Source organism: Falco punctatus (genome assembly GCF_963210335.1).
Source record: "Falco punctatus genome assembly, chromosome: 12".
NCBI classification, from domain to species: Eukaryota; Metazoa; Chordata; class Aves; order Falconiformes; family Falconidae; genus Falco; species Falco punctatus.
The window spans coordinates 2,643,868-2,658,337 of record NC_137592.1 but is presented as its reverse complement, the minus strand read 5'-3'; the positions used below and the strand labels follow the sequence as shown (position 1 = coordinate 2,658,337).

Below are 14,470 nucleotides of genomic sequence, written 5' to 3'. Positions count from 1 at the left end.
TGTTATGCCTCCTAATACACAGAAACAATCTGAAAGCCTACAAAACCAAAAAAGCCAAAGCTCAGTGAGACTTGATTGCATTGTATTTTTTTTTTTTACTTTACCTCTATTTACCTTTTACCTGAGTTTTATGCAAGCATCACTGCTTGGAGCCAGATCCTGACCAGCAATAAAGCTACTTTACACACTCCAGCGATGGAAAGCTGCAAAGCTGGCTTACCGGGCCAGCTGGGGTCAGGGAATCCCCTCGTGGTGCGGGGCGGGTGTATCTGGTATGCCACATCCTCTCCCAAAACAAACCTTGGAGCATAACCACTGTGCCCCACTTTATCCTGAGCCGGTGCAACAGCCTTCCTTTCTTGATGTGTTGTAAACCAGCATAACATAAATCAGCCTTGCAGCTGCTGCTGCTACTGTACGGCAGGCTGTGCCTCCTCCCCACGCAGAAGCTCAGGGACTGTGGCACAGGGGACATAAAACTGCTCTTCCCCAAGCACAGGCCATATGGACCTAAATACTGGGCCCAGAGATCTCAGTTCTGGCACAGGCGCAATGCAAGTTCCATCTTGTGGTCCCCAAGAGCTCAACTGATCCTGGGCTTGTAGTGCAGACCAGAAGCTGACGGGTATTTTTCCACAAATGAAGTAATCCCTTTGCCTTTCAAAAAGTGCAGCTCATCACTGGTCCTGAAATCCGCATGCACTAAAAGGTCATGACTTACAGTAGCCCACAATTTTTGTTCTGAACCTCATTATTCCATAACATTTCCACTTTTATTTTTCCTTTTACTGAGTTCCTTGACCAGGTCCCCGCAGCAATGCAAACAGGCATCCAGGGAACGGTTATTTCAATCTGTACTTTCCTACAGCAGATTCCCACCAGGGCTAAACAAAACCACCTGCTGACTCACTGTATTACAACCTTGCTCCAAACAATCAGCCACCCCAGCCCCCGCACTTTCCTCACACTATCCCATTTAGAAGCTAACTCATCCTCTTTCCGTAAGAAACTAATTTAGGCATCACAGGTTTTAAGTTTAAATGGCTTATGCCAACGACTAAAGCTGCACAATCAGATTCTTCCGTTGACAAATTTGACGCAGGGACAACAATCAAATTTGTGTATTTTTACCCTTAAATAAAACCATATACGGTCTGCAGTGGTAAGCCGCTGTTCATTTTAATATCCGAATACTGATTGCTTGCAGCCAGTGTCTTGTGCCAAAATCCCATCACCGACAACCAGTCCAGTCATGTCTGAGGCTGCTGAACTCATTTATCTCTACCTTGATGCTTCCAGACAGTTCAAGAGGCATTTGAAGACACTACTACTAACCTACACTCAGATAAAAATCCATCCCATTTCTCATTCAGATAACAATGAATGTTATATAAACAGCTTTCCTTAAGCTGAGATTGTGGGGTTTGGGCTTCACTTGTATGGCTTTAACTTTTCCATTCTCACCTGCAGTCCTATCCTGCCTTCAGCTAAAGACTTGAGGGACCTAAACATTCTTCAGATGCAAACGCAATATATTACAAAAAAAAAAAAAAAAAAAAAAGAAAAATCCTTCTGAACCCTCAGTCAATAATCCATTTTTAGGCAAGACTTTGTGCTAAAATGAGGTAAGTGATAACTTTCCAGATCTCCTGTTATCCAGAGTACTATTTTAGGGAGAGTGTGACTGCATTCACGCTTGTCGCATAGTCCTGCTTCCAATCTCCTGGCAGATCCCCAGCACATTCCAGTATTTAATGCACAACACTTGTTGGGATGCAGTCCCACTTATCTCCCAGACACATTGACTAAGACTTTCCCACCATGAACTGACCCACCCTTTAAGCAGCAAGAGGTCACTTAGTACAATCAGCCTTCAAATGAGAACAACGATCAGGAAAAGGTTCTCTGATGCCAAAAAGTCAGAAAGGATAAAATACAACATGCTCCAGTGTTAGTTTTAACAAAACTTAAAAGACTGCAAGACAGATTTTCAACTGGTGCAAAGCGGCATAGCTCCACCAAAGACAACCAGATTTTCTCAGGCTTAGAATCCTCCTAAAAGTATTTAAAATTACAGTAAGAACATGAAACTAAAAAAGAGGGTAAAAATAAGAAGTTAACCATTAATCCGTTCACCCTTGACTATCTTGAAACTGTAGAGAATTATCCATAATAGTATTACGCCCAGAAAAAAGACCACGGTAATTTAAGTTACAAAAATAAAGCAAATGCGAAACTAACTAGGCTATCTTTACCGGTAATGGACCCTACATGACAGGGAACACCTGTTAAGGTGAACTGCAGCACAGTGCCTTAAAGCCTATTTTTTTCCCCCAGCTCATCACCTCTGAGCCAGGCTGACCAAAGGACCGTTCCAATTTCAAGAGATGCAGACCCTGTATTTTTTGAAAGTTCAGGCGCCCAGAACCAGTGTGTGCTGCTCAGCTCCCTTGCGTTCCTGCTCCGTACAGTTTCGGTGGCCGAGCGGGAAACAAGATGACTAGCTTTCCCGACTTCCTCGCTGGACTCCCACATGATACAGGGTCTAATAAAGGGTGCTCTACTGAACGATCCTCCTCTATCAAAACACCCACTGACTTCCACAAGGCAGATTTAGGCCCAAATTACCCTTCTAGAAGCACCAAGGCCAGTAATTTGCTAGCGAGAGGCAAAAACTGCTTCCTCCAAGCACAGAGCAGAATGGTTAGTTTCATGCTGCATTCCAGTGCTGCTATAAATGTATATGCCAGTAGCATACTGGAGCACATACCCACCAGTGCAGAGCTCTCCATCTGCAGAGACTGGCTACAGATCACCCTTAAACACTTTAATTAAATATTTGTTTACTAAGAGAAAAGTCAGCAAAAGCCGTTGGGAAGAAAAATCTCGTAATTAGTTTAGCTATAGACAAAAGCCAACACTTTCAAATGCAGACGCCCAAACTAAAACCTGTGGGTGTTAAAATAAATTTATCTACATTAGGTTAATTTAGATACAGCAGCAGGCAGCACCTTTTCCCTTCTACACCAAAAAAACCAGAGGAGCTACTTTCTATAATTAGCTGGAGTATTTGTGGTGTCTAGGCACTAAGCAAAACCGATTCAATGAGTGCAAAAAATAAGCATTTGGTCATACTGCACAAAACTAAATTTTCTATTCTGCGTTACTGACTGCAGTAACCACAAACCAACCCCACTGTAACCCAGGCTCTAGAGCTGCCCGGTCAGCCAGCACTCACCATGCCATAAGAAACATTATATACTGACAGCTTTCTTGCCCTTAGAAACACAAGGCTCCCTTTCATCATGTAAAAGTAAGAATCCAAAGCAGATACTCCATGCCATTCTCTAATAAATCAATCGAGAGAACAACAGGATTAATTCAGGATCAAACAGCAGTGACTTACAAAACCAAAAAATGCAGATCCCGATCTCTGCTTGGTGGTAAGGAGTCCCCACAACGCCTTGTAGAAGACCTCAACCACGTACTTGGGACTGTAACACTACTGGAGACCGAATCCCACAGTGAAGACTGAAGACCTCCCAAAGGTGCCTGTTGGTCTGGCTTGGGAGAAATTTCCGCCCGCTGTCAAATTCGACAGTCAGCGTAACCGTGAAACGTCAGGGCCAAGCTTCCGAGAGGAGCCTCCACGTCACCCCAGAGCACCTCCCACCCAGCTCACTGCCTCGTCCCAGCCACCAACGCCCCCAAGAAAGTGGAAAAACAGAAAGTAAAGCTCCACAAAATTTGGGGTGGAGGGTGAGCCTTCCTGACCACTACAGGCACCCAACTGAAGCCCTGAACCATGAGATTTTAGCTCAGTCATTATCTTAATGTGATGCTGTGTTTTAAGAAATCTCAAGGCAAACGTAAAAAAAGAAGTCAGAACGAAAGGTCTGTAGCCCCTATGGACTAAGGCCAGAAAGGATCACAACCACCACTCACTCAACCACTTTCTATAGTGGTACTGCACAGATGAAGCGTAAACGCTGTATTCGTTAAGTTGGCTACTTCAAATATATTAACCAATGTGCCATTCAATCATGTGGGCAACAAAGCCCATTAGGTCTGCGTATCTTCATCTCTGATTACGTCTTCCACCAGCTGAATGAAACCTTTTTAACTAGGTATACAACTTCGGTGTCTTCACAGACCGGACATACCGCACACACCCTCCTATAGACCCATTTACACAGAGGACTAGTGACTGCCCGTCCCTGACCCAAGCCCATCTCAGGCATCATTCCACTCTCACAATCGTGTTGAGTCGTGATTAACAAAACCAAGCCCAGTGGTCACTTCAAAAAAACCTGAGCTGTCAGTCAATCCCTATTCCTTTCTTAAAAATAAACCAAACAAAAAAACCCAACAACCTTGGCTACTTTCTCTTTGCGAGTATTTTTCAATGGCAAGTCCACAGTTACTCCAATTACTTGCAGAAGCATTCTTGTTTCATGTTCTTACAACTAAATTAACTCCAACCAGTATGACTTTAACAGAGAAAGAAAAATGGTTTCCTCTTGTGTACAGCTGTGGGTACTTGAACAAAAATCCAAAAACATCATTCCTGAATGCATTCCACAGATCATGGGCAAATTGCTCAGCAGGTGTAACTTCAGGATCTGGCCATTTCTTCTTAAAAGAGAACAGCCTATGTCTGGAACCCCAGTAAACAGAAAAGTTACTTAATTTGGAACATTTACCTGTGAACAGTTTCATAGCAGCATATTTTTAGACCTATGAACAGAGTATTAGTGGCATACCTCTCCTGTTCCAACGGCATGACTGATGTGACCAGCTAGGCTATTCGTAGTGTCTAACAGGTGTGTGTTAGCATCTGTTGGCACACAATTTTCACACCAAGTGGCTCTTTTGTTCAGTTCTTGCTGCCCTCTGGATGTGAGGGGTTGCTGAATAAATCAGACCAACATATCATTTATTTTTAAAGTTCTAATGCTTAGCACATTCAAAAGATTGCGAAATAAAAATGACTGCACAACAGCATAATATGTATTTCTGGTGGCAGTGGTGACATGCCAAAGACATTTCTGGTGTGCTAAAACAACATGCAGCTTGGAAGAAAGAAAAAAAAAGTCTGTGCAATATATTAAGAGACCAACAAGAGTAAAGTGAAAAGACATGAAAAAGTAAGGACATCCTGAAATTTTCACCCTTCAACAAGAAAAAAAAAAAAAAAAAAACCCAAAAAACTTACAGAGAAGGGGCTGATTAAAATGTTAATGGTGCTGAAACACAACAGCTCAAGATACTCCTCAACCTTAATGTGACCTTGGCCATAGGAAGATGTGTACAGTCCCTGAACACAAAGATTATAGAATTGGTGTATATCTTCTCCCAACCACATACATTTTACCGCAAGTAGAAATAACCCTTTCAGACACACTCCACCCTCCCTAGCCATCCTTCTCAAACAACTGTAAAATTTGTTATGAACACAATCATCAGCAAACAGTACATGCGAAATATTTTTTTCATGCTAAACCGGGCTTTTTAATGAGGAATGGACAGAAAGAAAAAAAAAATGTATCCGAGATTAACAATTATATGAAAGAAAAAAAAAAAAGCTGGACAAAATAGAAAAAAGCTGCCTGCTTAAATATATAGAATCGATCTATATTGCTCTGTTGAAGATGTTAAATGAGTTGAGATCTACTAGGCATAAAAAAATTCCTTACATGTACTATCTCTGTAACCCTTTTTTCATTAAAGGAAAGCAAAACCTCCAAAGGTCCAGCTGTAACTGCTGCAACATTGTATTCATGTTCATTAGAAAAACAAATTCACAACAGATCATTTTAAGAGTAATAATAAAAGTCTGACAAATGAAAACCATATGTAGAAAGGGGAAAAAAAAACAAAAACACACCACACGACCACTGGGGAAAGCAGTCTTCAATGCAGTCTCCGCAGAACACTGATTACACCTCGGTGCCATTTGACGGTGCACACATTTCAGCTCCAACACTCACTTCAGCAGGAGAGCGTTACTCGGTGATAACAAGGTAACTTCTACAGTGTAAATACACTAGAAATCAAGAGAAGGCAACTAGATGTTCACATTTAACATCTCTAGGCCAGATTCCCACTGGTTTAACTTGGGAAAGTTGCCACGAGCTTAAGCAGAGGTAAGGGTCCAACGTACTGGCAAACTCACCAGCTACATCAGTCAGGAACGGGAGCAAGCTCCTACGTCAGAAAAGCCCTGTATGGCTCTACACAGTTTATATCATGGAGCAGACCACTGGCCTGACCTCATCAGAAGGTGTGCACGGTGTGCATCATGCACCACAGAAAATAACCTGCACTGCTCTACTTCACACCCCCTCGTTCAGCTGAGTGTCAAAAAGAACCAGGAGGTTGCTGGTGGCTCCTGGATCAGGCCCAGCTCCCGCAGCCTGAGCACCACAGTTTGCAAAGGTTTTCCTAGAACCATGAAATGGTGAGGAGGAGGCCTGTGGTCAGAGATACCAGCCTGAACCAGATTTAGGAGCTGACTCATGGGTAATGGGCAATGATAAACTATTGTACTGGTTTTTAACTTGTGCCCAGATCAGATGACTAAGGAATTTAGGTGCCTACAGAGACGAACTGTCTAAACAACTTTTGCAGTCTGAACCTTAAACGTCTGCATAAATACACCTTCTCATCTGTGTTCCACAAAATATGTCCATGTACTCCTCGCTAATGAAATACAACGCTTATTTTACAAGTAATCCAACTACGAATATTAAATCCTGTAACTGACCTGCATTAAAACCAAATCCTCAGTCAAGTGACGTAATATGAATGAGCATTACAGGCCCACCCAATAAATGGGGTTTAACTGATTAAATTTTACAAATGTCGAAGGAAAAACAAAACATCTTTCATAAAATGGCTTGGTACGCCTACTTAAAAGGAGCTGTCAGAGAGACCTGCAGCAGCGTTCTGGTCTCCATACATGCAGCATGAGCGTTTTGCCCCCTTCTCTGTTCTGGTTCTGTGTACAGGCAGAATTCAGTAACACACAGTTAATTCCAAAAGCTGCAGGATTCAAGCCACCAGAGATGAAACAGCATCCGTAACGCTTTTTGCCACATAACTGCTGCAAGCTCCTGTTTCACCGAAAAATCTGCATCCTGCTTTAGCGAATATCATTTACTGTACTTAACCTGCATTACAGAAAAACATGAAACAGGCTGCTGTTCTATAACCTGACCTCTTTTTTAATACTAAGTTCATGCTACTGCATGAAGTAACAAAATATTCCCTACCTATTTTATTTATTGCCTGTCTAGCGCTGGTTGTGACACATTAGCGAGCCTGCTAGTGCGTCCCCGTAGCCCTACAACCACTGCTAAGTCATGTAGGCATCACAACAGCCATTTCTGTTTTACTGAGAAACAGCGAGAAAAAAGAATGTCAATAGAGAATAACAATTCTTCAGAAATCGCATCTAGCTGCCATCACCCATCCTTCCTGGCTCTTTATCCCATTCCATTCTCAACTCCTCTCTCTCCCTCCAGAGGCTTCTGAGTATACGCAAGTCCTTCATCCAGCAGAGATTTCCTGCAATGGCCTGAGGAGTCACGGTCTCCCTTGACGCTTTCACATAGCTGGTATCTCTTTGAATAAATTATGCTACATGACCTGCCTCTCTACCCCTTAGACTGGGGAGCATTGTTCCCCAAGATGTCTTTCAGCACAAGAAATTCATAGGGCTGAGTAACAGTGGGGTTTTTTTCTGAACTGGCTAGACAGTTCAATAGCAGGTTTCATAATATTTCTATCCTGTCAATAAAGGTCAAAGGCTGTACTGAATGCTCCAGATCTTGATGGTTCATGTTTATTTCCTTTTACAGTAATCCTGTGTCTGGTTCTGTACATTTAGCATGTATACCTATGGACAATGTCGAGCCAGTACAAGCTAGAAATACAGATCACTACTCACCTTCTTTAAACAAGAACACGATTTTACTCACAATTAAGACAGCAAAATTACAAAGCTGGAGTGAACGACCGAATTTATATTACTGCTCCAAGAGCAAAAGGATCAGCCTTAACAGTGGACCATCTACCTAAAACGTCAGTGCCATGAACGAGGATTTTTCAGAGCTGCTGCAGTCCTACAGTATCTAGCAGGAGTCTGCCATATTTTTTTTTGTTAACTCAGGCCTGCATCCCTCTAACTGCAAGAGCTATCTTAAAGAGATAATGAAACGGGGGCCACGCATCGTGCCTTTCCACCGGCATCGGCTCAAGGAATACAAGAACCTATAAAAGCGGCGGATGAAAGCAATCAAAGCAACGCATCTAATTGCTGCGAAAGGCGACGCCGCTCCGTGCCGGCATTACGCCGAGGTCGCCCAGCACAAAGCCCCGCAGCGGCGAGGACCTGCCCGCCGGTCCCCGGTGCCGGGCCGCCCCCGCGCACCGGCCGCCCGTCCGCCGGCGCCCCGCAGCCGCGCCCGCACCCCCGCGCCCCGAGGAGAAAAAATATCAATATATGTATTAAAAAAAATACTGGAAGGGGAGCGCCGGCGGGCGGCGGGGCGTGCGGCTGCGCGGCAGAGGCGGCCCCGGCGCAGAGGGCGGGCAGGGGCGGCGGCCGCGGCCCCCGGGGAGAGGCCGGGCCGGGCCGGGGCCGCCGCAGGGCGGGGCGGGGCGGCTCCGCGCCCTGACAAGCCGGCCGGGGGCAGCGCCGCGCCGGGGCGCTAGGGAAGGCCGCGCTGCCCCGGGGCCGCCGCCCGCCCCGGCCGAGCGGGAGCAGAGAGGCTGCGGCGGGGCTGCGGGATCCGCCCGCCACCCCCGCGCCGCGCCGGGCCGCCGCGCACACGCACACCCCGCACCCCGGGCAGCGGGGCCGCCCCCGGCCCGGCCGCCCCTACCTCTCTGCGGCGCGGGCGGCGGCTCTGCCTGCTCGGCTCGGCTGGGCTCGGCTGGGCTCTGCTCGGCGCGGAGTGAGCGGCGGCGCCCGCAGCCCCCGCGGCGCTGCGCTGCGCTGCGCTCCGCCCGGCCGGCCGCGGCGGCTGCGAGGGGCGAGGGGCGGGGACAGCGCGGCGGGGCGGGGGCCAGGCCCGGCCCCCCGCCCCCGCGCCCCTGCCCTGCGGAGCCGCCGGCAGCCGCCGCCCTGCGGCGCGGGAACGGGGCCCGGCGGCGGCAGGTGCCCCCGGGCCGGCCCCGCTCCCCCCTCCGCGCTCCCCGCCGTGCGGGCGGGCCCAGCCCCGGGGCGCGCAGGGGGCCGGGGGTCCCGCCTCACCTGGCGCTGCTGGGGGGGCCTCGCCCTGCCGTCACCCCCGGGTCTTCCCCCTCCGTGCGGCGGCCGCCCCGCCGCGCCCCGCTCCCAGCCGCCCGTGGATGGCACCCGCGGCCGCCGCCGGCTCCCGGCGCTCCCTCCCGTTCCTTACATTTATCTGGGCATTGGGTCTCTCCAGAGCTCACGCTCCTCCTCCTCTGACACCCTCTGCTATCGCACAGACAATGTTGGCTCACCCCCAGCATCCATTTCCTCCAGCGCTACCCTCCCGCCGCCCTGCCATTCCTCGCGGAGATCCCAGCCGGGCTCTGCCTTCCTCCCCTGCTCATCCTCTCCCGCTTCGGCCCGGCCACCCTTCCCTGCAAGCAGCCCCTCTCTGCCAGCAGAGCCCAATCCCCCTGCACCCAACCCCAGCCGCCCTTCTGCTGCACTTCCCCCTTCCCCCTTCTCTACACGGAGGTCTGCCCGTTTTTCCAGAGAAAATTGCCATTAGGCCGCCAGCATGGCCTCCTCCTTCCCGCCCGCCTGTCCTCGCCATCCAAACCCAGGGGCAGACATTTCTGCTCCAGGTTTCCTCCGCTAATCCCGGCCCCTCTGCTTGCTTCTGTGTCCGCATCCTCATTCCCTCCCATCTGCTGTCCCTAATGTCTCACTTGCAATATAGCTATGGACAAGCATTATCCACTTTTTAAAAACAAACAACAAACCACAGTTGGTTGCTTTGGCCTCCTCAGTTATAATCCTCTTCTCCTCTGCTCGTCATCCCCGCACTCACTCCTAACACAGGATTTAACCGCTGCCTGCAGTTCTCCTCTGCGCCTGTCTTAAACGCCTTCTTATCTGGCTCCTGCCCCTTCCCACTCAGCTGCTTTGCCAAAGTTCCTAATAGCCACTTCCTGGCATAATCTCTGCAGTATCGCTTCATTTCCATCCTGTCAAAATTATCACCTCTGATATTTTATTTTCCTTCGGTTTCCAAAACCGCTCTCCCAGCATCGCCTCCTTACCACTCCCTTCAGTGTATCCTCCTCATACTCCCAGTTTCCAGTGGGAGTCTGAATGGGACACTTAATCTGTCATTCCCTCTGTACTTCTTGTTAGGCGAACTCATGCCATGAAGAACAGACATGGAATGTACGCATACAGTAACAGCCTGTCTGCAATATACCTTTCTATTTCCAGGCTTCTTATCTTACCCAAATTAAAATCGCATTCTGCCCATTTGGCACCTGCAGGACGGCAGGCTTCAGCACGTACCAAAGAGAGCTCCTAAACCACCACCAAACCAGTCAGTGACTTATCTGCTACCTCCTGCCCTGATCACCGCAGCCGATATCACTGCCCTACTCATCATCCAGGTCCCCAGTCTGGACACCAGCCTTCGCTGGACCTGGCTCATTTCTCTGCACCCAGGCCAGGCCTGGAACGCTGCCCTGCCCTGCCCTATCCAGCCGTGGCCAGGGCTCTCATGCAGATTCTGTCACCTCACTTTTCAGTTCTGGCCGCATCCCTTTCTGTATCCTTTACAGATGCAACTTTGCCTGTCTGAACTCACTCCCAATGCTGCACGTTTCTTCTCCCCATCTGTCTCTTGAAACAAGCCGCCCTCTTCTCCGTATCTTTCCAGTGGGCTTCGCCTCTCAGATCAGGCATACACCAATAATCAGCAATTTCAGCTCTCCCTGTACCTGCTTATATTCAGCACCAGCACCTGCCTTTGACTTGTCCAGGATATGAGACAAGTAACATCAAGCTTTCTTTCATTCCCAAGTCCCTCAGACTTGGGAAAAGTTCCTCAGGCCTTCAAAAAGCCTCTTTAAAATATTCTGTCACCATAAATGCTACAAGAATCTTGACAAGAGTTAAGCATGTGCTTCCATGCGTGTCATCTGCGATGGCTCATACCCAGTTCTTGGGATGCAGGGAAAATAAAACAGCTAAGGGGCCGCCCTGTCCTCCTCCCTCTTTTCTTGCTCCTCTCCTGCACTGGTTCTGGTGGTCCACTAATCCCCCTCCACCATGGTAAAACCTAATTCAGCAACAACAAGAGCACAGTTCTCTGCTGGCTCAGTGAGCTGAACTGGCTTTCAGCAGCAAGCCGTTAGATCAGCTCAGTCCTCTTGCCTAACTGTGCTCCTAGGTGCTAAGATACTCAAAACAGGCCACCTTTGCATTCGTTATTTGTACACCATCTTGCACAATAAGAGCCCATGATTAGGGCTCCCGACAGATACTAGAAGGTACTTGCTTCTACATAATATAAATGGTAAAGAGGTAAAAGAACATTTTTTTAAAATTTAACAATAATGATGCCAAGCAAAACACTTCTTAACTATTACTGTAACAAAGGGCAAGTCAATTGCTTCAATCACTTAAAAAAGTTATATACACAGAGAAAAGAAAAACAAATTATAAACCATTTTCCATCCTTCCTGAACTCCCCCCCCCCAGTCAGTGGTACTGAATTTAGCTGGAATACCTGCAAATTAGCTGGAATACCTGCAGGATGAGACTAGTCCCAATCAACAGGCCCACCAAACCTGGCTCAAATAACATGAGAAGTTCTACACAGTTTCTTTTTTATGCGCACTATAGGTTAAAATATTTTACAAAACAATTTCTGGTTGCCCAGCTCAATTTTCCTCTTTGAAAAAGCTGTGAACAACAAAATTTGGCTGTGAGCAATAAAAACTAGCAAGTGCCTAAGTATATGCATTCTCTCACATTTCAGGCTCTGAAGGGTAAAACTTCTCAGATTTTGATCCAGCATAAACGTTGCTTTTACTTTAACCATCAGTAACAGGAAATCAGAGAACTTTGTGTGTGTGTGTGTATATATACATATAAAAATAATTATTCAATTGCATGGATGTTAAGAAACATCAGGGGAAAAGATCATCCTTCACTCAACTATTAATCTCTCTCAAGCAAATCGACAAGAAAAAAAGATTGTAATATCCTTTGTGAGCAGGAGCATCCACCATATTTTAAGATTCTGTCTGTCTTAACCCACATAGCTCAAAGATGGGTGGGCCATTGATTATCACGGAAATAACTGGGTAGGAATGAATGCCTGAAGAAGCAAGAACCAGAATAGCAGGGGCATTGTGGGCTCCAACCAGTTATCCCAGTTACCGACAGTCATTTTCTTCTTTTTAAAGAGCCCACATTTTGTAAAGGATGGGGCAGGTACCAATGTTTTGCCACTGACAGTTAAGAACAGCATTTCCAGGTATGACAGAGAGGATACTATTTTCATTTCAAAAAATTACTGCAAATATTTGTTAGTATTTTCAGCATCAACCTTCAGCTTGCAGAGTCAGAGCGCCAAAACCTACAACTCTGTGACAATTAAGCCGGGAATACATACAAGTTAAAATACCAGCACTTCCTAAATACCAGCAAGTAAACCCAGCTAGACAAACAGGTTGTTCACACTCATGGCCACGTTCCCACTCCTTTAATCAAACTGAAAGAAGCAGAATGCATGGCTGTATTAGAAACTGTTGTTAAATGAAATGGAAAGAGTCAGCCAAGCAATGTTGAGCAAAGTCACTCCGCTCCTGCCCATTACTTTGTAGTTAGCTTAGGCTTGGAAGGCCAAGGTTTTTCCTCTCGTACATTTTGTCCACGCTGCCATGGATTTCTTACAACTGAAGAAATATTTAATCTTTTTTTCCTTTGGAAAAATCTATTAAGCCACTGTGCTCAATAATACTCTCTGGTCCTCATCACACAGAAATATACCCATACATGTATTAACACCTTCCTCAACAGGCAAACACTATGTAGGTGTGTAAAGGTAAACATATTCCAAAATTTCTGAAAGATAATTTTAAAATAAATTATAGTTTGAAAAAACAAATGCATTGTTCAAAACAAAATGAAATCATTCAGCGTAGACTTTTACTCTTTTCAGGATCTAGGGCATTTCGGTCATCTTTGTGTGAACTGAAATTGCAGGAGGGTATTTCCAAGCAGAAACAGAAGCAGTATATCTAGATTAGATATTGAGTCACAATTGTTAAGGCAATACTAAAACTAGAAAAATTCCATTTAAGGATGGTGGCAATTTCCAAAAACACAGAAGAAATGCACACAAAGAAATCTGTGCTGCAATAAAAAAGTTCCTAGCTATACCATTAAAATGAAAAAGCATCATGTTATCAGAATGTTCCAGTTACACAGGTTCACAGCATGCCTGAGATGGGAGATACATTCCTCCCACCAGATACAGCTTTCCTCCACCCATAACACCTACTTTTAAACACACAGGGATGCTGAAAGGCAGAGATCTGGTCTACTGCTTTGTCTCACAGCAGACTTGGCCAAGATCTTGAGAGGAAAATCAAAGATGGGCAGTAGTCTGCCTAAAGGAAAAATTCCTACCTTCCTGACTGTGTGCACAACTTGTCTGGAAGCACAACAGCTTCTCTACCACAAACATCTCTTCTTCACATCACTCTTGTTTCTTCTCATCATCTTGGGAACACCCAGCTCTGTGCTACACCCTTACCTTCAACAACACCTTGTAGCAATGCATTTCCTGTGATCTATTTACAAGCGTATTTCTGTTTCCCAACAGCCACTGCAAACAGAAATGTGTTAGAGCCTCACTCCTTGGCTCCTCTTCTCTCTACAAGCAGGCCACGAAGCTGAAAAGCCCAGAATTCTGCACCAGGAATTAAACATGCTTCCAGGGTTATCTCCATGCACGGTACTCTGCGCTAACCTAGCCATGGCTAAGAAAGGTGTGCGTGACAGAGGCAGGGTCTCTGCTGGTAAGTAACAGACAGCAGGAACGCGGATGCCTGTAGCAGCTTTACTCTCAGGTAGGGTATTGGAGGTCTAGGAATACTCTCTCGCTAAGAAAGTCCTATTTGTCCCTATTAACCTAAATGCTCCCCAAACACCTCTAGTACTTTGTGCCTACCCCATCCCCACAGTATTCATTCTTAGCCATTTTCCCCACCATCAGCTCCTGTGAGCTTAGGGCCTGCTTCTCTGTGTGCCCAACATACCGAACCCGGGAGAACGACTGAAACATAGGGCACTTACAGAAGCCTTTGCCTTGGCCTTAGCCAGTTGCCGTCTCATCTCCTTCCCACGCCACCAGAGTCAGCAGTGGAAATCCTGACAGTGTGAAGATGCCTTTCCTGCTCTGCGTGCCAACATCACGGCAATCTTCAGCGTCCGGGAGGAGTCCTGGCAGCA

At 46.6% G+C, this 14,470-nt stretch overlaps 1 protein-coding gene across 3 annotated transcripts in view; it reads right to left on the bottom strand.

Annotated features, from left to right (window-relative positions):
• The window catches only part of SPTBN1 (spectrin beta, non-erythrocytic 1), a 135,958-nt gene extending 125,874 nt beyond the window's left edge, over positions 1-10,084 (bottom strand). The window contains exon 1 of one of the 3 annotated variants that reach the window (XM_080408355.1): positions 9,964-10,084. The gene's annotated coding sequence lies outside the window, so the exon portion shown is untranslated. Of the gene's footprint in view, positions 1-8,888; positions 9,047-9,259; positions 9,404-9,963 lie in introns of those variants that run through there. The other 2 variants (XM_080408354.1, XM_080408353.1) reach the window with 2 other exon arrangements.
• Positions 10,085-14,470: the final 4,386 nt, after the last annotated feature.